The sequence below is a fragment of the Saccostrea cucullata genome, unplaced genomic scaffold, assembly GCF_032062105.1.
Source record: "Saccostrea cucullata isolate Sc308-1 unplaced genomic scaffold, CSIRO_AGI_Scuc_v1 ctg7605, whole genome shotgun sequence".
In the NCBI taxonomy this organism is placed as follows: Eukaryota; Metazoa; Mollusca; class Bivalvia; order Ostreida; family Ostreidae; genus Saccostrea; species Saccostrea cuccullata.
In genome coordinates this window covers 4,964-31,135 of record NW_026940015.1, presented here as the reverse complement: position 1 = coordinate 31,135, position 26,172 = coordinate 4,964, and the positions used below count along the sequence as shown (strand labels likewise).

Here is a 26,172-nt window from a genome sequence, read left to right as displayed (position 1 = left end):
TTAATGCAGCAAAATTTTGTTTTGTGTATTTCTTGGAGGACAATATATGAAACATACATTAAACTGATACACTTTTGTGCTGAGCAATTCAATTCCATTCATAGAAAATGCTAATGGAAAGTATGTGAAGGATTTTGCCAAAACCTTTACATAGTATAACTACAGATAACAAGAAGAAAAGGAGGAGATGTACAAATAATCATTTTTAAAACTTTAGAGTGAAGAATGTGATTCTGCATTCAAAGAGCTTAAAAGAAGATTGGAATCTTCTCTAATTTTAGGTTATCCGGACTTTAAGAAAACATTCTGGAGACTGATTGGAGTTTTGATGGATTTTGTGCAGTGCTGTCAATCACAAGAACACGATCTAAGACACGTAGTTATAGCATACGCGTCACGAACATTGAGACCTTCGGAACGTTATATGGAAATTTACAGTTACATGAAAGTAGAACTATTGGCTCTAATATGGGCAGTTAAGGTGAAATCCCCTGATTACGTACCTGGTTGGAGCAAAGATAATAATCCGCTGAGTTACCTACAGACTGCGAACTTAGGGGCAACGGGGATGCGATGGACTAAGCAACAGGCACAGTTTAACTTCGAGGTAAAATTCCGATCGGGAAAAGGTTAATCAGAATGCCGATTCATTGATTCGCAAATTAGAACTGTCACTTGTCATTCTGAGTCTGTTTTTCAAATGTGATTTTAAGAATCCCGCTGATGGATCTTCGAGGTGAAGGTACTCATTTAAAATATCCGATCGATGCTTGTAGACTCTGTTGAAGCATCATTGTAAGAACAAAGGTGTTAGGACAATGTGTAAATGTATTGTGGAGGCCACAATATCAGTTAGAAGAAGTGGGAAGCACATGTTAGGCTACTCCAGTTATTCAAACTACAAACAAAGAACAAACCTGATTTTTTTTTTACAACAAAGTACACTCGGACAATATTTAATCCTTTACTACTATACTTCCTTTCATAATTTTTTTTAAATTTTTTTTTGTAAAACGAATCATTCACTACTATACTTCCTTTAAAAAATAAATATAATTCCCATCTATTTTTATGACGAAATGCAACTTTTTTTGGAAAAAAAAACAGAAACCAACGTAATTTAAACAAGCCATGTATCGAAAGCACGCTGTTTCTTTTTTTTACCACATGAATTCAATAGTACGCCTTAAATTATATTAAGTCTTCAAACAAAGACGCTTTCACATAATTTTAAAAAAAAACAGCGCAAGTCTGATGCAAAAATGCCCGAACATGCTAAAAAAAAGGTACGCATTCTAACCATATGTTAGGGAACTGAAAAAAGCCAAATAAACATTAATCTCTGATTATCTCTTAAGGGATATGTGTGCGAGGCAATTTAGCAGTTTTGAGGGAGGGGTCATCACTTTTATTAGGTTTAAATTGAGGCTAGGATACTAATTATTAAGAAGCCTGCGCACCCCACACTTTTTGGGAGGGGATTTCCTAAGAAATGCGGTTATAAAAAAAAGGAAAGAGACAGTTAAATTTATCATTACAGTAAACTAATTGTTCAAATTTAGAAGAATTTCCATATCAAAATATTTTTCCAAGCATGAATTAATATCGATTACGATCAACTTGGCTGTTGTACATTGTAAAAGTATAGGTAGCTAAACACAGTTTCGTATAAAATCCAGGGGATTTTTCCTGGAACTTGGAGAACCATGCTGGGAAGGGATTTCCCTGATATTTATAGGAAGTCTACGTAAAACTACATCTATTTGGTTTTCATACTCGAAAAGAAGAATTATTAAACGTTTATGATTATCTAGGAGGGTGACTTCACACCATTGCATGTTTATATGATTATCTAGGAGAGTGACTTCACGCCATTGCACGTTAATATGATTATCTAGCAAGGTGACTTCACGCCATTGCATGTTTATATGATTATCTAGGAAGGAGACTTCACGCCATTGCACATTTACATTCAGTTTCAGTTTTATTGAAGTCGAGAGACATACATCTCATAGACATAACACATGTAACTAGTGCTAATTGTAACGGGGACCGTTACAGATGTTCCCCAAACGCTCCCCAACTTCATTTTGGTGCCTCATTCCCTCTAAGCTTCATCAAATAAACTAAACTCTATGCATCTTAAACTTAAACAACGTTTTTCATAGGGGTGTGCAATATTATCGATATATCGGTATATTGCAATATTAAACCCAACGATAATATATCGCAATATATTTTTTCAATACCGGTATTGACGATATCAAAACTGGAAGTATTACACAAACGCTAAATATGGTTATTTGCAGTTGTAAAGTTTGTTTTTGTTAGTAAATAGACATTGCAACAGTGTGTAAAATGTAATAAAATTAAAAGGATAAATAATTATATGTATTACAATTATGTTGTAGATTTAATTCAACAACAGTTAATTTTTTTCCGGAAAACTGACTCTGGTTTCGTACTTTTCTTTATCAAAATGGCGGACGAAAAATTGTTATAAACCATGTTTAGCCAGTTTAGGTTTGTGATGCTTAAATATTCTGATTCCTATGTCTGAGGACGCATACCACGTTTAAAGAAATAAAAGAAAAGTTGAGATATGACATAATACAACAGTTTCTCAATTTCTACACAGTTATTTTTAAGAAAGGGAGAACCTGTCAACTGTCTTAATTTTACTCGAAAAATATGTCGATCTCTAACACTAATAACTAAGACACTTAGACAGGGAACTATAAATAAACAGTGAACAGCGAACATTATCTGACGTGAAGTGATCAGATATGGTATTTTAAGTTTATAAATACACTATTTTTCAGTTCACTTCAAACTTTACATGAAATAGACAGCAATGCAATATATTGCAATATTCATCGCAATATGCCATCAAATATTGCAATATATCGCAATATAATTTTTCTGGCGATATCCACCCCTAGTTTTCATTAAGTATACCAAGTATATAGCAAATTTTTGCATTGCACGTGTGCACACTTGCACGCATATGCGGAATGACCATATCATTGTATCTACACTATTAATTTTTTTTTATGTACGTAATATCAAGGCATGTAAACAAAAAGGTATTTGAAAATACGCTAAATCAAGTGCATTTGTAATTATACGCATTACACGTGCACGCACGTGCATGCATGTGCATGATGACCACCCTTCTTGTAGGGGTCCATTAAGACTATCTATTTTCTAAATCCCGTCCCGTTTGGCTGAAAATCAAGGGAGTTATATAGCCATTTAAAGTTTTAACCAATCAGATTGCAGCGCATGTGCATGCGCGTGATTTCATGAAAATTATTTTATATCATATCGTTGGATATCTTAATGCATTACTATGTTTTAAGTTTCAAAGTATTTCGTCAAAAAACGAATAAGATATTGAGATTTTTGTTTCAGCCAATCGGAGCTAAGCGCACGTGCATGCGCGTGAGTTCATGATAATTTGACATTGTTCTCTTGTCTATAATACTGATATATTCTTATATTCTGAGTTTCAACACATTTCATCAAAAAATAGAAAAGTTACGACTATATCAATTATATTGGTCATTTTACATGTTGCACGTGCGCGCTCTTGCAAGCACGTGCGCGCAAAATGACCTTGATTCCGCAAATCTACATAACATGTCTACTTGCCCTAAAAAGGTTTTACCTACATTAGATGAACAGTTTACAAGATCATTCGCGGACAAATAAGTACCCAGGAAGAAGAAAAATAACTAGTGCTAATTGTAACGGGGACCGTTACATGTTTCCCCAACTCCCTTTTGGTGCCATATTCCCTGTAAGCTTCATTAAATAAGACAGACTCGATGCATTTGAGACTTTAACAACGTTTACCCAGAAGTGTACAAAGTTCATTAAAATTTTAGCATTGCACGCGTGTGCATGTGAATGCATGTGCGTAATGACTATGTCATCTTGTCTACACAATCTATATATTTAAATATACTAAATATTAAAGTATTTAATCCAAAAGTATTAAAAAGATACGCTCATTCAAGTGTTTTTTTGATTTTGCTCATTTCACATGCACGCACGTGCATACATGAGCATGGTAACCATATCTTCTTGTAGATGTCCGTTACATCTATCTATGTTTGGTTGAAAACGAAGGGAGTTATAGCTGTTAAAGTTTCAGCCAATCAGATTGCAGCGCACGAACATGCACGTGTGTGCATGTGCATGGTGACCATATTTTCTTGTAGTAGTTCCGTATATCTATCTATGTTCCAAATCCCATCCTGTTTGGTTGAAAATCAAGGGAGTTATAGCTATTTAAAGTTTAAGCCAATCAGATTGCAGCGCACGTGCATGCACGTGTTTTCATGATAATTGCTATATATCATATTGTAGGATATACAAATGCATGGCTATTTTCAAAATTTCAAAGGATTTCGTCAAAAAACAAGAAAGATATTGATACTTTAGTTTCAGCCAATCAGAACGAAGCGCACGTGCATGCGCATGAGATCTTGCTATTTTGACCATGTCATATTGTCTATGCTTCTAATATATCCTTATATTATAAGTTTCAAAGCATTTCATCAAAAATTTTAAAAGTTACGCCTATATCAATTAAATCGGTCATTTCACATGTTGCACGTGCACGCTCTTGCAAGCACGTGCGCGCAAAATGACCTTCGTTCCGCAAATCTACATAACATGTCTACTGACCCTAAAAACATTTCACCTTAGTCGGATGTATAGTTTAAGAGATCATTCCCGGACAAAAAAGTACCCAGGAAGAAGAAGAAAAATAATAATAATAATAATAAGAAACAGAGTAAAAACAATATGTTCCCCAACTTCGTTTGGGGAACATAATAATAAGAAACAGAGTAAAAACAATATGTTCCCAAACTTCATTTGGGGAACATAATAATGGAATAAACATACATCTTGACACGTGTAATAATGGAATAAACATACAACGTACATGTACAAAGCATATAATATTTCTGATAATCTATAAAATTGATAAAGATGCAGTTCTTGAGGCATTCGCTAATTGCAAAAATTTTCCTCAATTACATAATTCTTTTATATTCTGTGTACTGAGTAGCTTTACCAATTTGAAGACGCTTGGTCTTCGGGAGTAGTAGGATTTAATGTATTTTTGGCTTAATGTGTTGTAATGTGGACATTTTAACACAAAATGGAATTCATCTTCTATGTTACCTAATTGATAGAGACTACATGTTCTGTTATTTCTCAAAGTTTGTTTATATCTTCCTTGTTCAATCATTAAGTTATGCGCAGATAGTCTTAATCTGGTAATTGTTACTCTATATTTTAGATGTATTGGTTTACATAAATAAGACTGAGGGGTAAAATTATCTACCAGGTGTTGATAAATGAGACATTTTGGTGATTTACCTAAATCTGACATAATGTTTTGGATAAATTCGTCACACATTCTCTGATATAAAATATCAATTGTGTTACTATTTATACAATTGCTATCGAATAGTTCTACTAAGCAAAGCCTATAAAATTCATTCTTAATATTTACAATCCAGTCATCATCATTTTCTAATCTTTCTTGTAGACATGCTTGAAGAATGCAATTGTCACTATTTCTTAATTTTAATTAGTTTTTAAAGATTTTCTTTTTCCTGTCCAATTCAAGAGGCAATTTACCTAATTCACAATATACCATACTGTTATATGTATTCTGTCTAACCTTAAGTATTCTTTTACAAAATGAAAGATGTACTTTTTCTATATCTTTAGCTTTGTGTCATCCCCAAATTTCAGATGCATAACACAGTACAGAGCTAATATAAGTCTCAAACATATCTAATTGTGTTTTAACGTTAAAATTCAAATCTTTCATTCTTTTCAAAACACTATACATGGCTTTTCTTCCCTGTGATGCAAAATGTTGTTGTGTTTTTGCAAATTTACCATTAAAATTAAACAACATACCAAGATAATTTAACTCATTAACTACTTCTACAGTATTCCCATCATATTTCCAGTGTTCGTTAGCTCTAATATGTCCACTGTTTCTAAACACTAATATTTTTGTTTTTTTTCAGCATTAACAGTTAAACTCCACTCTAATGTATATGTATACAATAAATTTAACATATTTTGTAGACCCTCTGGTGTTTCTGACATTAATACTGTGTCATCAGCATACATAAGTAAAAATAAATTAATCATTTGTAGTTCTATTGATGGACTATTGGTAGATATAAAATGATTTCCAAAATCATTGATATACATTGAAAACAATAATGGTGACAAAATTTCACCTTGTAATACACCGGTTGTAATATTAAAATACTCTGACAGTTCTCCATATGTTTTATACATGCTTTCACCTTCTGATAAAGTGATTTAATTATACACATCATTTTTCCATCTATACCATATAATTTAAGCTTCATCCACAGACTAGATCTATTAACATAATCAAAAGCTTTTTTATAGTCAATAAAACAATACAATCTTTTCTTATTTCTAAGCATCTTATTTACCAGAGTTTGCAAAAATTGCATCAATGGTACTTGCATTGTGTTTAAAACCAAATTGTGCATCTGTCGTTATATTACATGTGTATATATATGATTATCTAGCAAGGTGACTTCACTCCATTGCAGGTTTTTATGATTATCTAGGAGGGTGACTTCTCGCCATTGCATGTTTATATGATTATCTATGATGGTGCTCTAGAGTCGCGAAGTAAGGAGTTCGAATCCCACTGTATTAAGTAGTCAAACAATATGCAATTATCCCATTTAATATTTCTGCATTGATTCAACCAATACTTTGATATTTTCATATTGGATAAATACCGTATGAGTGGAAATTTTTAGCGAGACGCAAATTTAGCGATTTGTCCCTAAGAGATGTTAATTAAGCGATTTTAAAATGTACACCAAAGAACTATAACAAATAAAATGCTATTAAGGATGGATTCTTGTCAGCATTTTACGTCGTCAATGGGTCTCCATAGATTTTGGAAGTCGTAAAATGCAAATTACATATTTAATCAATCTGAATAAATAATTATTGTTTTATTTATTAGTTTATGTATTGTTGAGTCTATTTCTATTAAAGAAATTAAGTTGTTCGTGATTTTTTCTTTGATTTGCGACAATTGCCATAAAATGCGCAGTTCCGTAGAGAATGTCAACATGTCCAGGTCGTTTCCCGTAGATAACCCCGAGAGGATTGTTTTGTAAAATATACAAGCCGTAAACATTATTGAAGCATTGTAGAAGCCCAGGGATGATTAAAACAATTTTAAGTCACCCATTTCTTTATGCCCGGAACACCCGATCAACCAAAGGAAACTTGAACTGTTGAAGGTCACAAACATGCGAGATTGCAGACCCACGTTGCCTCGATCGCCTGATGTACGTCATGTCGGGTCACTGTGCAGTGAGATTGTATATGTAAGTTAGTTATGTATGTCTGACAATTTAATTTATAATTTTGAAATTGAATTACGTGGTTTTTACTGATAAATGGGAATTCGCAAAGATATTATAGATCGATGTATTTCGTATGATGTTCCCCATATGTTCCCGCGACTGTTCAACATTTGAGGATTAAAATTTATAATTTCCGTGTATTCGTCAGTTTTATGAATAATAATTATTCACAAAAATAGTATTTTTTGAATATAATTACAACAAGTTACATTTTTGTTAAAGACACAGCAATCATCAAGTTGTTAGAAAAAGTAAGGTGTTCCGTTTGGGTACAAATCAAAGTGAAAAATGAGTATATATTGTGTGGAAAAATCAATAACATTGAGACAAACAGTTGTCTAATTTATGGAGCAAAATGAAACACAATGGTCCAGAAATTATTTATATTATTGTATTTTTTCTGTGCTTTTAGGTTTAAAATGTTTTTTTTAATAGTACAAATTTAAATAAGACATTATACACTGTTATACAACGTGGTGTATAAAATAAAATATATTTATTAAAAAACTTCATTCATTTTTTTTTTTATAAATCAATAAATGAAATTCAGATAAGATTGAATGTTTAATCTTATAACCAGTTTTTGTTAATTTAAAAACAATTGCCTAAGAACTGTTCATGTTTAATTATTAGGAGCAAACAGCCCTACAGTACTTAATTTACCCAGGAGTAGACTACTTGTAGTTGAAGGTAGACTGAAGGCCAGACTTAGGCAGGATGATTGAACAAAGTCTGCTTGCAGATAGACTACCTGAGGTACATAATTATAAGAAATATGAACACAACTGTATCTAACTATTATATAAATAGTGCATGTTTTTGAGGGCTACAATCCAAATTGACACCCCGAGGAAAACCATTGTCAACTGATACAAGGGATGTCAATTTTAAATATTACTGACTGAGTTCAAGGGCAACCTGTGTTTAATCAGATTCAAGATCCAAAGTGTCTGCCTGAGACAGATAGGCCAAAGGCAGACAATTTGGTTTGAGGATCGACAAAATGTATTTGCTTGAGAACACAGTCAGTAAATGTTTTGTGATACCTTTCATTTTAATATTTATTTAGATGTATATGTATCTTGTACTGTCTTGAACTTCACGTCCGTCACTGCTAAACATCAACAAATGCAAATTAGATTAAGCTCCACCAATTGTGTGATGTACATGTAAGCGGTCCAACATTTCATTGACCGGTCCAACATCTCACTCAGTGGTTTAATGAATATCAATTGTTTTATGCCCGCTCAGCAAAACATTAGAAATGTATAGATTTGTATAGAAACAAATTTTTAAAAGTATGACAATAAGGATTGTTAGATGCATATATACTAATCAGATTTTAGTATTTAACTTGAATGTATAATACACTGTAACATGTAATGCAGCATTTTTACTGCTATGCGTATATTTAATCCTTTTTTTATAATTGTAGGCAAAAAAATTGGACTCTCAGGAGGTGAACAGATGTTCAGCAAGAAATTCGCACATCAAGTGAGTGATGAACTAAAAAGATTTTCTCATTTTTCAGCAAGTTAAGATTTTCCCTCAAATTCATTAAAAATCATATCTGAGAAGCATTTAAACAAATAATATCAGATCAATATTCAAAAGAGAAAAGGTTCCTAATTCACCAAACTAAAATGTTATCAAGTTATTGTTGTTTTTGATGATTTCAGATGCTGTGAATTACACTGATATCCCCCCCCCCCCACCAAAAAAAAAGAACAGAGAGACCAATCATTAACAGCTTGAGACTTGGTGCACGTAACCTTGCCACAGAAAAGGGGATTTGCCTATAAACACTCCTTAATGAAAGATTTTGTAAATTATTTGTTACACAGGAGAGATTTAAGATGTATTTCGTTTTTATTTAGCTACCAAAAATACAATAATTATAAGTTTAACTTTTGAAAGGAAGTTGATGTATTTTTTTCTTGAAAAGAAAAGTATCAAATTTGTCTCATATACCTTTGATAGTCAATGTACAGAAATACTGAAAATAACGCTTATTTATTAGGTCACCTGAGTAACTCAGGTGACCTATTGCTATCCGTTTTCGTCCGTCGTCGTGTGTCGTGTGTCGTGCGTCGTGTGTTAACATTTGAACATTTTCAGCTTCTTCTCTGAAACCACTTAACCAATTTCAACCAAATTTGGCGTATAGCATTTATGGGTAAAGGGGAACAAAAATTGTGAATTTTATGGTCCCTGCCCCCCTGGGGCCTGGGGGGTGGGGCAAAAACCACTTAAATTATTGCAATCTTTAAAAATCTTCTTCTTTACTCCTGGACATCAAGCAGGCAAACTGTTGTTAAGAAAGTAATGAGCATTGAGTCCTCTACTTAAATTGTGAAATTCATGGCCCCAGGGTCAGGGGTTCTAGTGCTAGGGCGGGGCTATATAGATTATATAGTGAAAATGCATTATTTCTTTGAAAATCTTCTTCTCTGCTCCTAGGTATTAAATAAACTAACCAAGCACATAGTTATGATGAGCAAGAGTGCCTATTTCAAAATTGTGAATTTTGTGACCCCAGGGTCGGGGGTTCTGGTGTTAGGGCGAGGCTCTATTGGTTATATAGTGAAAATGCATTTTTTCTTTGAAAATCTTCTTCTCTACTTCTGAGTATCAAATAAACTAACTAAGTACTTAGTTATGATGAGCAAGAGTGCCTCTTCCAAAATTGTGAATTTTGTGGCCCCAGGGTCAGGGGTTCTGGTGTTAGGGTGGGGCCCTATTGATTATATAGTGAAAATGCATTTATTCTTTGGAAATCTTCTTCTCTGCTCCTGGGTATTAAATAAACTAACCAAGCACATAGTTATGATGAGCAAGAGTGCCTCTTTCAAAATTGTGAATTTTGTGACCCCAGGGTCAGGGGATTTGGTGTTAGGGCGGGGCTCTATTGATCATATAGTGAAAATGCATAAATTCTTTGAAAGTCTTCTTCTCTGCTTCTGGGTATTAGATAAACTATGTAATTAAATAGTTATGTTGATCAAGAGTGCCTCTTTCAAAATTGTGAATTTTATGACCCCAGGGTCAGGGGTTCTGGTGTTAGGGCGGGGCTCTATTGGTTATATAGTGAAAATGCATTTATTCTTTGAAATTCTTTCCTTTGCTTCTGTGTTTATGCCTATGATCCAAATATATATATTCATGGTGAAGAAAGGTGCACCTAGCAAAATGGTTATTTTTTATGCCCCCGCCCCTTCCCTGGGACGGGGGGGGGGGTAACAAGGTAAAAAATTAATTAATGCTTTGAAATTTGCTCTTTGGTGTTAATCAACCATTTTATGATAAAATTTGCAAAATTTTAAAATATGTGGCCCCAGGATCAGTGGTTCCTTTGGGATGAGGTGTACAACTGGTTATAAAGTGGAAGTGCATTTTCTCTTAATTGTACTCTGATCTACCTCTAGGTATGAAGTAAATAGAGTTAGCATGCTAAGTCTAAATTATTATAAGCAATGGTACCTCTTTCAAAATTGTGAATTGCGAATTCCATGGCCTCTGGTTATAACATGAACCAAATTAAATTGTTTGAAAGTTGTTGCACAATACTCAGGTGACCTATAAGGCCCGTGGGCCTCTTGTTAAGAAATACCATATATTTAGAAATCATTGTAATACATATTGGTGTGTATTATTGTGTAAATTATATTATTGTGTGATTTATGTATAGCCTCAAAATCTAGATGCAGTGTATTGTCTAAAATTGTATGAACAATTGGTGATTCTTATACTAGTATGTTGCACCCTTGACAATTATTTTAATTGTGTTGGTGCTGATAAATATTTATATACATGTCATATATTAGTTCATGTACAAAACATATAAAGATTCTATAATATAATATAAAGTTTTGGCCTTTAACTCAGCAAAAATATACTTTTTTTGTAAATAATGAAACCATTATATTTTATAACAGAGGAAATTCGGATTGAATTTTTAAAAGTTTTTTTGGAAACATGGCAATAATTTCAACAATTGTTTCCAAAATAATACATCATATCACATTTTAGAGAAAATGTATTATATAACCGCCTGTCCTGTCTATTAAATTATTAGCCTATATGAAATATTGAAAGCATTTTCTTTTTTCAATGATAATTTTTAAAATGAGGAAAATCGAGCTAACCTGGCAATTTAATAAATATGAATACCCCTTTATTTTTTTGTTGTAAATGATTCATTCAACATCTATCTTTCCTATGGTTGTAAAAATATTTTTTTCTGAATATTTGATTTAAGTAAAAAAATTAAATGAAAAAGAATGATTGTCAAATGAATGATTCAAAAGAATAATTGTCAAAGACTTAATTATCACTTTATAAAGAGTACAGAGGAAATTCGGAATAAATATTTTGTGTCATTTGTGATCAAAAGTTTGTTATTTTTTTACTTTAGTACATTGCTTTAACATAAAACTTAAGACTTAAATTGTTTTTTCATATCTAAACATCTCCATTTTTCCAAAACATCAAATCTAAAATACCAGATTGGATTTTCTCAATTCCACAGGAGGAAAAAATCTATTTTTAGCATCAAATTTTCAAATGACCTTCAAGCAAAATCAAGGATGAAGACCCCACATCTTTTTCTTGTCATTTAATTGTGCATATCTTGAAATGTTTCCAAGCATAATTGCATTATTTTCTGAATATATAAAATAGGAAAAGAATCCAGAATGTATTTGATAAAATTGTCAAACCTAACTTATTCCTAGGAATAAAATGACAGAGGAAATTCGAAATAAATATTTTTAAATATTATTTGTACAAACTTTCATAAAATGAAATGTATAAATGGAAGAATTGAATGTATATATATGTCACAATTACACCAAATTGCCTGTTTTGGGGGGTTAAGAATCTTTCTTTTAGATTTGAACACCACTCTGTAAAATGGAAGATTTCAGAAACTGTTGAGTAAATTCGGGCTAAATTTGTTCTATAATTAGCATGAATACCATATCTTTTCTACCTTGTAGATTAATCTTCAACATTTGAATACTCATCTGACAAAAATCTAAATATTTGACATTATATGATCAATTGTAAAAATTGAGATGAAATTTCATGTAAATTTATGAAAACTTAGAATTTTGAAACAAATTATCGAGGAAATTCGGATTGAATGTTTTTATTGAATATTGAGGATTTCATGTTTTTTCCCCACCATCTCAATTCATGTTAGTTAGTGATCAAAAATAAGTTACAACTTTAATTTTATTGAGCTATATTGTTCCTCAATATTTGAATAAACAAGTGCAAATTGAAGGCGTCGTCGGTCTGCAAGTTTCGCTATGAGAGTTGTTGTTTATGTCAACATGGCCATGGTCAAAGACGAACTATTCTGAAGTAAACTCGTAATTACGATATTTGTTGACTTAAATAACATTCCATTAGTCGTTATAAGTTACTTTATCGATTGTTTTGACAATTTAAGTTGAACTCTATCGAAATTCATCTCGATTACGTTCCTTTACAGTAAAATGTATTCCTACGCCGTCCAGAAATAACGGATTGTATGGAGACCTCAAAGAGAAATAATTTAAATATTTTTAAAAATTCGATATTGGAATTATAAGAATTAAACGTTCTTTCTGAAAAATTTATCGATGTGTAAACTCTTGACATTTTACTCACAAACTTAACATAAAAGTGCTTCGCACTTTTATTTAGTTTGTGAGTAAAATGTCAAGAGTTTACACATCGATAAATTTTTCAAAAAGAACGTTTAATCCTATATTAATTTAGATTGAAATGAAAGCGTCTGTTTGTTCAAATTATGATAGAGTGAGGTCATAATAAGATCACAGTTTTACACCGATATATCGATAATGATATTAAATTAATTTGATATGATATTATAATACGAGTGTTTATTCATAGTATTCATGTAGAGAAATGAATAAAATTGTTGAATGTTATTCGTTGAACTGGCAGTATTAGTTCAATTAATGTCAAAGTAGTTCATTACATCCTCCTGAAGCGCAACTTTCCTGCCAAAGTGTATCCGATATTTCCTTCTTTTTTAGATCACCTGAGTAAACTCAGGTGACCTATTGCTATCTGTTTTCGTCCGTCGTCGTGCGTTGTGCGTTGTCCGTTAACATTTGAACATTTTCAGCCTCTTCTCTGCAACTACTGAACCATTTTCAACCAAATTTGGCACAAAGCATCTATGGGTGAAGGGGAACAAAAATTGTGAATTTCATGATCCCTGCCCCCCTGGGACCTGAGGTGGGGCCAAAACCACTAAAATTAATGCAATCTTTAAAAATCTTCTTCTTTACTCCTGAACATCAAGCAGTCAAACTGTTTGCATGATTGTAACCAGCATTGAGTCCTCTACCAAAATTGTGAAATTCATGGCCCTGGGGTCAGGGGTTCTTGTGCTAGGGCGGGGCTAAATAAGTAGGTAGTGAAAATGCATTATTTCTTTAAAAATCTTCTTCTCTGCTCCTGGGTATTAAATAAACCAACTAGGTACATAGTTATGATGAGCAAGAGTGCCACTACCAAAATTGTGAATTTTGTGGCCCCAGGGTCAGGGGTTCTGGTGTTAGGGCGGGGCTCTATTGATTATATAGTGAAAATACATGAATTCTTTGAAAGTCTTCTTCTCTGCTACTGGGTATTAAATAAACTAACAAAGTACATAGTTATGATAAGCAAGAGTGCCTCTACCAAAATTTTGAATTTTGTGGCCCCAGGGTCAGGGTTCTTGTTTAAGGGTGGGGCTCTAATGATTATATAGTGAAATGCATGATTTATTTGAACATCTTATCCTTTGCTCTTGGTTAATATGCTTATGATCTAATTACATATTTAAGGCCAGGATTTATTTTATTTTCAGTTTTACAAACTCTGCGCTCAAGGTTTTGAATTTTCAGAAAAAAATAAAACAATTTTTTTCTTTCCGATGTCAAATTTGAGTCGGGATCGAGATTTCAAATATACGAACTCGCACTTCCGGTTTTAAGATGAAACGGCGGGTAAGAAGATAGCTTGGTTTAGTGTAAATTTCATCGATAAGAGTGCCATTTAAAACGTTTCACCCGTTTAAAGGACAAATAAAATGCTGACGACTTTGTTGCACAATGACATGCTGGTGAGATAATTATGTATTCGTTTCAAAAGTAACTGTCTGTAAAATATTTTCCTCCCACAGGTTTTAAACTGCCAGTGGTAGCTATTGCATATTGCCAGCGACATTGTTTAGGTCTCTGTTATAGCTTACAGTCTAAGCATCATTCTTCAGATAAGGATTGCTTATGCATCAGATGTAATGAATAAAACTATGGGAGAAGTTAAGTCCATTTGAGGAAGAAATAAACAATAACCTGAAGAAATAAAAAAAATTCAACTATTAAAAGGCAAGAATATACAAATATATACAGGCATGTAGTATCATTTGTATCAGCCAGTAAAATTATTTTACACTTAATTGAAAAAATGTTCACCCTACTCCCCAATACTCCCTGTCTGTTTAATGATAGGAATTATAATTTTAGGGATCAAGTAAATTTTCAAACAATATCTACACATTCACCTTACACATATTATAAAAATGAAGATATATTGAAAGACTTTTAAAGAATTGATTTTTTAAAATATATTTTGATCAACATCACAAAATTTATATAACTGGCCCAAACTGGCAGATGATGAAATAATTTAAGCAATTAAATGTTCTACTTTCCTATTTGAGAGCATTATGTGTCCAGTGGTAAGGAGCCTATTAGGATAGCATAAAAAAAGAACGTACAAATGTTAATAATTGATTTATCAAAAAAAAATTTATTTCCTTCTCCTTTAGGACTTTTTTATTCTCATGTTCATAACTAAACCTAAACATGAAAAAAAAAAAATGCTGGCCTTATAATGAAGAAAGGGGCCTCTTTCAAAATAGATAATTTCAGGGCCGCTGGGTCAGGGGTACCAGGGGGGTACTTTGACTAAAAATAAATTAATGCTTTGAAATCTGCTCTTTGATAAGCAATGGTGCCTCTTTCAAAATTTGTGAATTTCATGGCTTTTGGATTAAAACACAAACCAAATACAATCGCTGGAAAGTTGTTACATGATACTCAGGAGACCTTTAAGGCCCGTGGGCCTCTTGTTGTTGGTTTATAATTATTTAAGTATTTTTTTAAAATATTAATTTTATATCAATTTACTTATAGTTTGATTTTTTTACTCTTTAGATCACCATAAATCATACAAATATACATGTACAGCATGTCCATTGAATTGCTCCAGCCATATTTTGAACATGCCACTCTTCAGCAGGAGTGTCAAACAGTCGAAGGATATTATCAATGGGTACCCGAAGGTCCTGAGATGCAGAAATTCTTATCAAAGGCAGTTTATTTACGTACTGCTTTTCAGTCAATGTGTTTATAGCGGGTTTCGTAGAACTAACTCCGATGCAATTAACTTTGTTAAAGCACGTTTTGCGCTCCTTTTTTATGGACTGAGCATGCAATTTAACATGGAAATATTTTTTGGGGGGCGAATGTCCGTTAACTATCAGTCATATTCTTTTTGAATGTATCGATTTTTCTCCATCTCGAAGCAGACTCCTTATAAATGCAAAAACTATGCATGCACGTTTTGCAAATATAAATGTTAATACGATTTTTGAGTTTTTACGTGAACTTGATTTTTACTTCATAATTTAAAATGATATGACTTAACAATGTTGTATATATTTTTTAAATTATACATTTTAACTGTTTACATACTTTTTTAAATTTAGTGTCCGTCGGATGGGACGTTAAATGGTGCCCCGTGTCAAGGATAACAACCCTCCTGGCACGAAAAAGATCGTTTCTCTGGTTTTCGAAAAAGAGTTGGCACATTGAGGAACGTCAGAGAAATCGCCGAAATATGGCTGAAATACTGCCGACTCGGCGTTAAACAATAATAACCAATCTTTTTTTTTTTAGGGATCCAGTACTGCAGAATAAATATCCACCGCTGAATTTCCTGAAAAAACTTCGAGTCATATAGTGTTTAAGGGAAGAACTGTAAAGGAGAAGGCGGAGATTTTGTGCTGGAAAGCTTCAACAGGAAGGTGAAAAGGCTACTTTCTTCGGGTCTACCAGATGACCAAAGATGGATCAGATCATGCAGGAACGTGGAAAGAGTGATTGCAGTAAATAAAGTAATGATTTATTGTATCGTTACATTTCATATGTTTTACAAGAAACATATTGACGCAAGCGTCAAAAATCGGCCGCAAACAAATTAATTCTTTCATAATACAATTAGAAACTAAATTCTTATATTTATCTGTTAATATATATCCCTATGACATTAAACATTTGAATGCGACATTCCAGGGTTTTCTTCAGTACATAATACCTGTACATTGCTACATGTACAATGTATTTAAGCAACTTACTCATAGTCCTCTGCGTCCCCGCACTCAACAATGTTTAAGTAGTTCTAACACTTAACCATCAAAACTAACGTTTAAACTTATCTAACTAGAGATAGTTTAACTTTAAATAAAACGTAACAACTATGTGGGGCTCCTCGCTCGCTCAGACAGTGGCGTATATTCCATATAGGCAAAAAGGCTGTAGCCTACACATCATTTCCTCAAGAGTAAAACTTTGGTTGAATAAAGGGGAGGGGAGTTGATAATAAATCGTACCTATTATTTTATTTTGTTGGAAATGAAAAAAAGTATTCTTTGCAATCCGCACTTTTATGCCTAACCGATTTTACAGTTTTGCTTTATATTTAAGGACAAAAGTATTCCTTAGCTTGACATTTTTTTAAGCCAAAGTTCAAGTGTTATTAATATCAAGTCTGTATCAGAAAATTTAATCAAAAGCAACAGGATCCCATAATATGTGCAGGAAACGAAATTGATAACTTGCATTATATTTGTTAGTCAACATTTTGATCGAATTTTGATTATTTAGTAAGGAAGTTTCCATATTTTCTAAGCGGGTATCAAGTAAAAGGATAAGTTCTCAGTTTTATTAAGTGGTCTTCACATCACGATATAAATTGTTGATTATTTAGTAAGGAAGTTTCCATATTTTCTAAGCGGATATCAAATAAAAGGATAAGTTCTCAGTTTTGTTAAGTGGTCTTCACATCACGATATAAACTGTAATATATGTACAATATTATTTTCACTGGTCAAATTAAAATTGCAGATGTCTGAGTTTGCAAAAGTGGTCCCTTTGACCCCCCCCCCCAATACCTTTTGAGAGGAAGCCCCTTGTCTACCAAAGCTTTGCAGCTCAGGTTCAATATGTGGCTTCACACAAGCCTACACATTAGCAGAAAGGAATATACGCCACTGTCAGAGGATGTTGAAACCCCCAAATTCCCTCTAGATCCGCCACTACATTTTTTCTCTATCTTGTTTTGGTGTGAGATGTGGCGGGAAAAGGCTTGGCATATTGTAAAACGCGCTTTGTCTTTGTCTGTTGGAGAAAAATCTCCTAATATTCTGTCTGATAATAAACTCATATTAAATTAAGTCATATTTTTGAAAACTTTCCGTATTAAAAGTACATTGCATATGTATATTTACACGTCATTTTAACTTATATATGGTAATATACAACAAATCCTGTTGAAGTAGAGAAAGTAAATTTGTTTATACATGTATATAACGCGGCCCTTGCTTTAGACTATGCCCAACATGTGTGCTTATTTCTCCGCACTTCAGTTACATCGGAGTTTGTCAATCAGGATTGGATGAAACATTTAACCCATTATTTATAAAATTTTAATTTTATGATTATTGTGCGTTTTTGTTTAACATTTACAAAATCTTTCTTAATATTCTATTACATGAATGTTAAATATGTTTTATTCAAATTGTTCTAACTCCGCAGAAACGCACGGCGACTTAAAACTTTCATATCATATAACCGACCGCCTCCTGGCGGCCGGTAATAATACAGACACACCCTCCCCCTCTAACACACACGCCAACACATCACATATATTCTAAGAAGTAAAACAGGCAATGACACCAGTAATCACAATTTTTCTTTTTGTTTTCTCCTTCACATCCAATTCACATCGCCACAGAGGCCAATTCTCCCTCACTACAGATCCAGCAATATGTACTTGGTCCTCCGTCTGAGTAGCAGCATCAGGTTTTTCGTGCATGGAAAAACTTTATTTATGCAAAATACAAACAACCACAGGTACAAAAACACGACGTGGAATAAAAAAAATAAAATAAAACACAGAGGTACTATAACAAAACAGAGGGACAATACAAATACATGCACAAAAAACCCACCAAAACTGCAAAATGAGCATTTCTCAAGGAATTGTGGTCCCCCGTTTTTGGTGTCTTAATGAAAAAGATGAATATTATATGCCATTTAGAAGTTATCACCATAGTTTGTTTAAAAAAAGGTCAATCGTGAAGGACAAAGTCAATAAAGATGTCAGAAAGCATAGCTTGCCCGAAAATACTATTTCATAAGTAACGCTCACGTCAATTGGAGCACCCTATCTCTTCTCATTCAAAAGTTATAAAAGGAACAAAATTCGTTTGTGAAACACTATTAGTTGACATCAAGAAGGTGCTCGAGTTTTTGATTGTCAATATCTATGTGGTTTTTGGAGACCAGGTATTCCACAATAAATTGGAATTCCCATGGGTCCAAATTGCGCTCCGTTATTAGCAGAATAAATGCAAAATCTCTGCATGAAAAGAAAACACTTGCTGTAGCCTTCAACTCAACATTTAGATATATGGACGATGTATTGTCAATTAATAATGATAATTTCCATTCCTACGTCGATACGATATATTTTGGTGAGCTTGAGATAAAAGATACAACAGAGTCCGACAATTCTGCTACATATGTGGATATTTTACTTGAAGAAGACACTAATGGTAATCTAACAACCGAGCTTTATGACAAACGTGATAACTAACTTTTCTATCGTCAACTCCCCTTACATTTGCAGCAATATACCTTCATCGCCTGCATACAGTATATATATATATCTCAGTTGATTCGATACGCAAGAGCATGAGCAATTTCTTAAACGAGTTTAATTATTGAAAAGCAAGTTTAACAAAAGGATGAAATTGTATTGTTATTGTAAAAATAATTTAATATTTATATTTCGCGTTCATGTAAATTAGTTGATTGATTTCGCGGGTGTGTCAAGGCAGTACATGGATCAAAATTTGGCGAATTAACGCCTTTTTAATTACATGTAACACTAATAAATTGGAACAGTCATGGATAAAATATTTACTATTATTATGCGCGTCGCTCTATTATGACGTCACAATGAAAAGCTTTCACTCACGTTTATCCTCGTTTTACTGCTTCAAACATCAGTGCATAAGCCAATCAAAAGGTGTTTTACAAAATAATTGCATTAGAATGAGACACATACTACAAGAGTCACTACACCACGACGTCACCACGTGACGTCTATAATTAGAAACAAATGCCTTAATGAAAATGTGAAAAGTTCAACACTACCCCGGAGATAATTAATTTTATTTTGTATTCATAGTTATGCGAAAACATCTCTGTGACTTAAAAAGTGATGCTAGAATCCTACTGTCCTTTCAGAGAAATAATTATCCAACACTTTCGAAAGAAATCTTTCCAAAATGTTTACATTTTGTTCATGACATCGAAAAAAATGCATCCATTCCCGTAAACCATAAGATTCTAGCAGCACTTTCCAAAATCAATGGAATAAGAATTTTAGATAGAATATTAAGTTTCAAAGCATGCGGCGTAGTGCTGAACTTTTGCATCGTTTATGTTATGAACGACAGAGGAAAGGCTGATCGGTAAGTAAACACACTTTCTGCTTTTATTTTACTAAGAAACTGTTGAGATATATTAGCAAACCTTATTCAAAAGCTTTATTCCAACATGAATCACATTATGATATTCATTCTACTGGGCTCTCGATTCTCTTAAATTGGGCCGATATTCGGCGCCATACCAAATGTGAAAAAGGTACATTTTTTCCCAAATTTAAGTGTAAAAATTCCAAATCATGCCAATGCATGATTGCTTCAAAGTTATTATAAATAAAAATCATATCTTTTACAGTCGTAAAAGCACTGTTAAGATGTGAAGGAAACACGTGTTATGAACTGGAAGTTTGTTTATATGCTGGAACCAGTTTAGTATGAAAACGAAAGTCTAGTCGTCTGTAGTAAAGTACAAATTCTCTTGGGTACGACTTGTTCATTCACAACATGTTGCAGAATATGAAGATCTATGATGTCAGGGAAATGAGAATTAAAATTGTGATTTAAAAGCTACCTCTGGTTGCCACCTTTTGTCAGAAAAAAGGTCTAAAAAATTCAGATTACCAATGACTAAATGAGAAGCACTAGGCCTACAGGTATTTTATTCACTGTTTTGCTTTTAGATTCCCTAACAATTTAAAAAAAAAAATTAGATATCATGCTCCATAAATTTGTACATCCCCATAATCATATCCATTTGCAGCACTACATGACTTATTTACTTCCATAAACGACGGACGCATTACTATCACATAAGCTCTTCTGATGTCTGACCAGAAGAGCTAACAAGAGGCCCACGGGCCTTATAGATCACCTGAGTATAGGTCACTTTCAAACAAATAACTTTGGATTGTGTTTTAAATTATTTTACAATTTTGAAAGAGACACTATTGTTTATCATACTAGCAGTAATTATAAACTGAGCATGCTTACTCTATTTACTTAATACCCAGAGATTGATCGGAGTATAAACAAAGAGAAAATGCACATCCATTTTATAACCAGTTTAATGTGTACCTTACCAAAAAAGACCCACTGCCCTGGTACAAATTATTTCAAAATTTTGGAAATTTTATCAAAAAAATGGTTGATTAATACCAAAGAGCTAGTTTCAAAGCATAAAGAGGTAGAGCCAAGTTATGCATAAATGGCCCTGTACTTATATCAAATAATTAACTATCACCCTCTTTCCCATTTTATATGTCAAAATAAAGTAGACACTTGGTGCTTTCATTTTCTATAATAAAATATCGTTTTGAGAATCCAGATATTGGAAAACATGGCTTGAGAAATTGCAATGTTCTTGAAATTTGCAGAAAACATGCGTATTTCACTACCTTCAGCAAAGAATTAATATATGAGCACAGCCCACGATCCAAAAAATAAAAAATGTGTTTTGATCTTCAGAAACAGAGCTTTCTTTATGTATTTGCATATTTTGGATCGGAGGTTGTGCTCTTTATGAAATATTGAAAAAATTCCTCAATTTTAGGCCATTTTCAAAGGAATTTACACGATATGAGGAAAATGACGCATTTGATGACGTCATAATCAATCGACTAGATGAAAAATTACGTCACAATTAATAGATACATGGTCACCAACACTCCAAGTAATAAATACTGCACTTGAAAACCTAAATTGAGCGGTTTTGATTTTTCGGAAATTCTCAGGGCCAAATAAGGCCCAACCTGGCTCTTGCTCTTTAATTTCAGACAAAGTAACCATCCCCCCCCCCCCCCTCTTGACACCGGTCATAAAAAAATAACAATTTTGTTGACATTTGCATTAAACCTAGGAGCAAAAGAAAAAAAAAATATTCAAAGAATTAATGTACTTTCACTATATAATCAATAATATAACACCATAATATTGACCCTGGGCCATAAAATTCACTATTGTGGTAGAGGCACTCTTGCCAATCATAACTAGGTACTTAGTTGGTTTATTAAAACCCATGAGCAGAGAAGAAGATTTACAAAGAAATAATGCATTTTCACTATTCAATCAATATATAGAGCCCCACCCTAACACCAGAACCCCTGACCCTGGGGCCATTAAATTCACAAGTTTGGTAGTGGCACTCTTTCCCATCATAATTAGGTCCTTAGTTGGTTTATTTAATACCCATGAGCAGAGAAGAACATTTTCAAAGAAATTATGCATTTACACTATTTAATCGATATAGAGCCCCACCCTAACACCAGAACCCTAACCCTGGGGCCATAAAATTCACAATTTTTGTAGAGTCACTCTTGCTCATCATAACTATGTACTTCGTTGGTTTATTTAATACCCATGAGCAGAGAAGATTTCCAAAAAAATAATGCATTTTCACTATATAATCAATAAAGAGCCCTGCACTAACACCAGAACCCCTGACCCTGGGGCCATAAAATTCACAATTTTTGTTAGAGGCACTTTTGTTCATCATAACTATGTAATTAGTAGGATTATTTAATACCAAGGAGCAGAGAAAAAGATTTTCAAAGATATATTGCATTTTCCCCATTTACTTATTAAGCCCCGCTGAAGCACTAGAACCCCTGACCCTGGGGCCATGAATTTCACAATTTTGGTAGAGGACTCAAATACTGATTACAAACTGTTTGACTGCTTGATGTCCTGGAGTAAAGAAGAAGATTTTTAAGATTGCATTAATTTTAGTGGTTTTGGCCCCACCCCTCAGGCCCCAGTGGGGCAGGGATCATGAAATTCACAATCTTTACACGAGAAATTGCACAGCCAACTCATTTTTTGAGAAAACTTATTTGTCAATTCAGGACATTTTTTCATTAGAAAGTCTTATTATGATGATGGCTGCTCCCTTGGACAATTAGCGCGTTTTCAGGGGTTTCCTACAATACGACTGCAGTTCACTGGGGTTCGTACATAGGAACACTTCGAAAACAACATCAAAAGAAAACAGCTGTCTGGAATCATCGAGATCTATAAATCACTGTTCGGTCACCGAGTGAAGCACAACAGGGGAAATCCCAAATGTGGATTAAACGCAAACAAGTTTGTATATCTTGCATTATGGAATAAGGGTATTAAACAAACATAATTTGCTTATCTTGCACTATTTTAAAGAAATTTAAGGAAAATATAATTAGAAAAAAATCAAATATTATACAATATTTACATTTACAAAAGGCAAAAGAGATCGACAACATTACAGGAACAACAGACCTGAGAAGAAAGCAACAATGATAGGTATGATTGAGGCCAAATCGTATTAAATAAAATTTTAGAATGTTTGTTATATAAATTTGAACACTTAAAATAACAGATTTTAATATCCAATACATAATTAAGTTCCATGAATCTTTGTACTTTACAGCCGACTGTTTTATAAACTAAGGTCCCTAATGGCAAAATACTTACAATAAACATCCCACTCAAAGTACAGGAAACGCCAGACAGGGTGTAGAACTATGTCTGTCAGAAGAAGTTGGTTTGCTTTTCAAAGACTGGACCCGACAGACTAACCTGACCGAGAAAGATTGATTAAATGATTGTATGTTGTTTAACGTCCCCCACGAGAATTCTTCACGCATATGGAGACACCACCACTTGCCGGTGGAGGGCTATAAAATTTTGTCTTATGCTCGGCAATCAGGGACATTGAGCAGTGAGGGATCTTTTTGTGTCAGCACCTACTGCGACACGGGACCTCGGTTAATACGGTCTCACCGAAGGACCGGTCTCCACACCCAGCAACGTTAGGATTGACTCCTTACTTCGCGAACGCACTAACCACTGCGTCAGGCGGGCGACGACAGAGAAAAAAATAGGAATAAGTTTATAAAAAAAATGTTTTATTTCAAAACCCTCACAAAATAGCCCAAATTTGCACGTAGAATCATGCATCATCTAACAAGAGTGTCTACTGTCTGAAATGAAAAAGAGGCGAAAAGTGGCCCGAAGGAGGCGTGTCCTGTCCTGTTTTGGTGTGCCAAAATAAAGAACACAATTTCAAAACCTTGAATAATTACCGTACACTTGAACAGGTTCAATAAGAGGAAGATCACTCTTCGCAGCTCCCCAATATGCAAAGTAAAAGACGCGAAACGATCGGAAATAACAAGATTCCATGATAGGCACATGGGACATATTGGGGAAAAAGTGATAAAAAGAATTAAATCCAGAATTTTTTGATCCAGGTGACTTGAAGTCAGTCACACCAAACGCAATATGTATTCTGTAACTTTATTGGCTAAGAGACTTAGTCCTTGCAAATCGGATTAGGCATTTATTTTGAGTGTATTATTGGTTACTCTGCCTATAAATAAAGCTACTTTTGAAATTCCTGCTAGGGGTCAAGAACTGTAAGGTTCCCTTCATAAGAACATCGTGTTCGTTTTTCTTGTTAGGCTTAGGGCTTACTTTATACAAAATGTAGAATATGATACCCATATTTAGTTTATTTAATACCCAGGAGCAGAAAAAGGGATTTTCAAAGAAACCATGTATTTTCACTATATAATCAATACAGCCCCGCCCTGACACCAAAGTTTGTAGTTTGTACTTATAATAAAGAAAGAGAAAAGTAGCAGTAAAGCAGTAAAGACTTAAAACTTTACAAAAGCAATAAATAGAATAATGATCCTTGATTAAGTCTCTTTTTGAGGCAAGATTGCCATAAAACTACAACTGTAGGAGTAGCTTTAATAAAATTTTACAGAATTTTCAATTTAAATTACTATGGCAACATAAGTCATCAAAATCAAAATCACAAAACTGATAATATGTATCTCAGTGTAGTCTGCTTGTGTGCCAAGTAATATTAAAATCAGACCAAAACTGTAGGAGGAGGAGTATTTTGAATGAATTTTAAAATTTTTCTATTTTTAGTAACCGGCAACACCGTTCATCGAAATCTAAACCGATAGAAAGAATTACGTATCTAAGTGTAGTCTACTTGTGTTCCAAGTTATATTGAAATCAGACTTAAACTGTAGGAGAAGTAGCATTTTGAATGTTTTTCAAAGAATTTCTATTTTTAGTAACCACGTCAACAAGGTTCATCAAAATAAAAAATCGATACATAGAATCATGTATCTTAGTGTAGTCTACTTGTGTGCCAAGTTATATTGAAATCAAACCAAAACTATAGGAGAAGTAGCATTTTGAATGATTTTCACAAAAATTTCTATTTTTAGTAACCACGGCAACACTGTTTGTCAAAATCAAAAACCGATAAAAAGAATTATGTATCCTAGTGTAGTCTACTTGTGTTCGAGGTTATATTGAAATCAGACTTAAACTGTAGGAGAAGTAGCATTTTGAATGATTTTCACAAAAATTTCTATTTTTAGTAACCACAGCAACACCGTTCGTCCAAATCAAAAACCGATACACAGAATTATGTATCTTAGTGTAGTCTACTTGTGTTCCAAGTTATATTGAAATCAGACTTAAACTGTAGGCGAAGTAGCATTTTGAATGTTTTTCAAAGAATTTCTATTTTTAGTAACCACGGCAACAAGGTTCATCGAAATCAAAAATCGATATATAGAATTTTGTATCGTAGTGTAGTCTACTTGTGTGCCAAGTTATATTGAAATCAAACCAAAACTATAGGAGGAGTAGCATTTTGAATGATTTTCACAAAAATTTCTATTTTTAGTAACCACGGCAACACTGTTTGTCGAAATTAAAAACCAATACACAGATATATGTATCTTAGTGTAGTCTACTTGTGTTCAAGGTTATATTGAAATCAGACTTAAACTGTAGGAGAAGTAGCATTTTGAATGATTTTCACAAAAATTTCTATTTTTAGTAACCACGGCAACACCATTCTTCCAAATCAAAAACCGATACACAGAATTATGTATCTTAGTGTAGTCTACTTGTGTGCCAAGTTATATTGAAATTAAACCAAAACTGTAGGAGAAGTAGCAT

General features: G+C 33.3%; 1 long non-coding RNA gene across 1 annotated transcript; it reads left to right on the top strand.

Annotated features, from left to right (window-relative positions):
- The first annotated feature begins 6,940 nt into the window (after positions 1 to 6,940).
- LOC134254470 (uncharacterized) lies at positions 6,941 to 9,341 on the top strand. Its single transcript, XR_009989328.1, has 4 exons — positions 6,941 to 7,427; positions 8,100 to 8,222; positions 8,902 to 8,960; positions 9,146 to 9,341. It is a non-coding gene; the product is annotated as an uncharacterized LOC134254470 (long non-coding RNA).
- Positions 9,342 to 26,172: the final 16,831 nt, after the last annotated feature.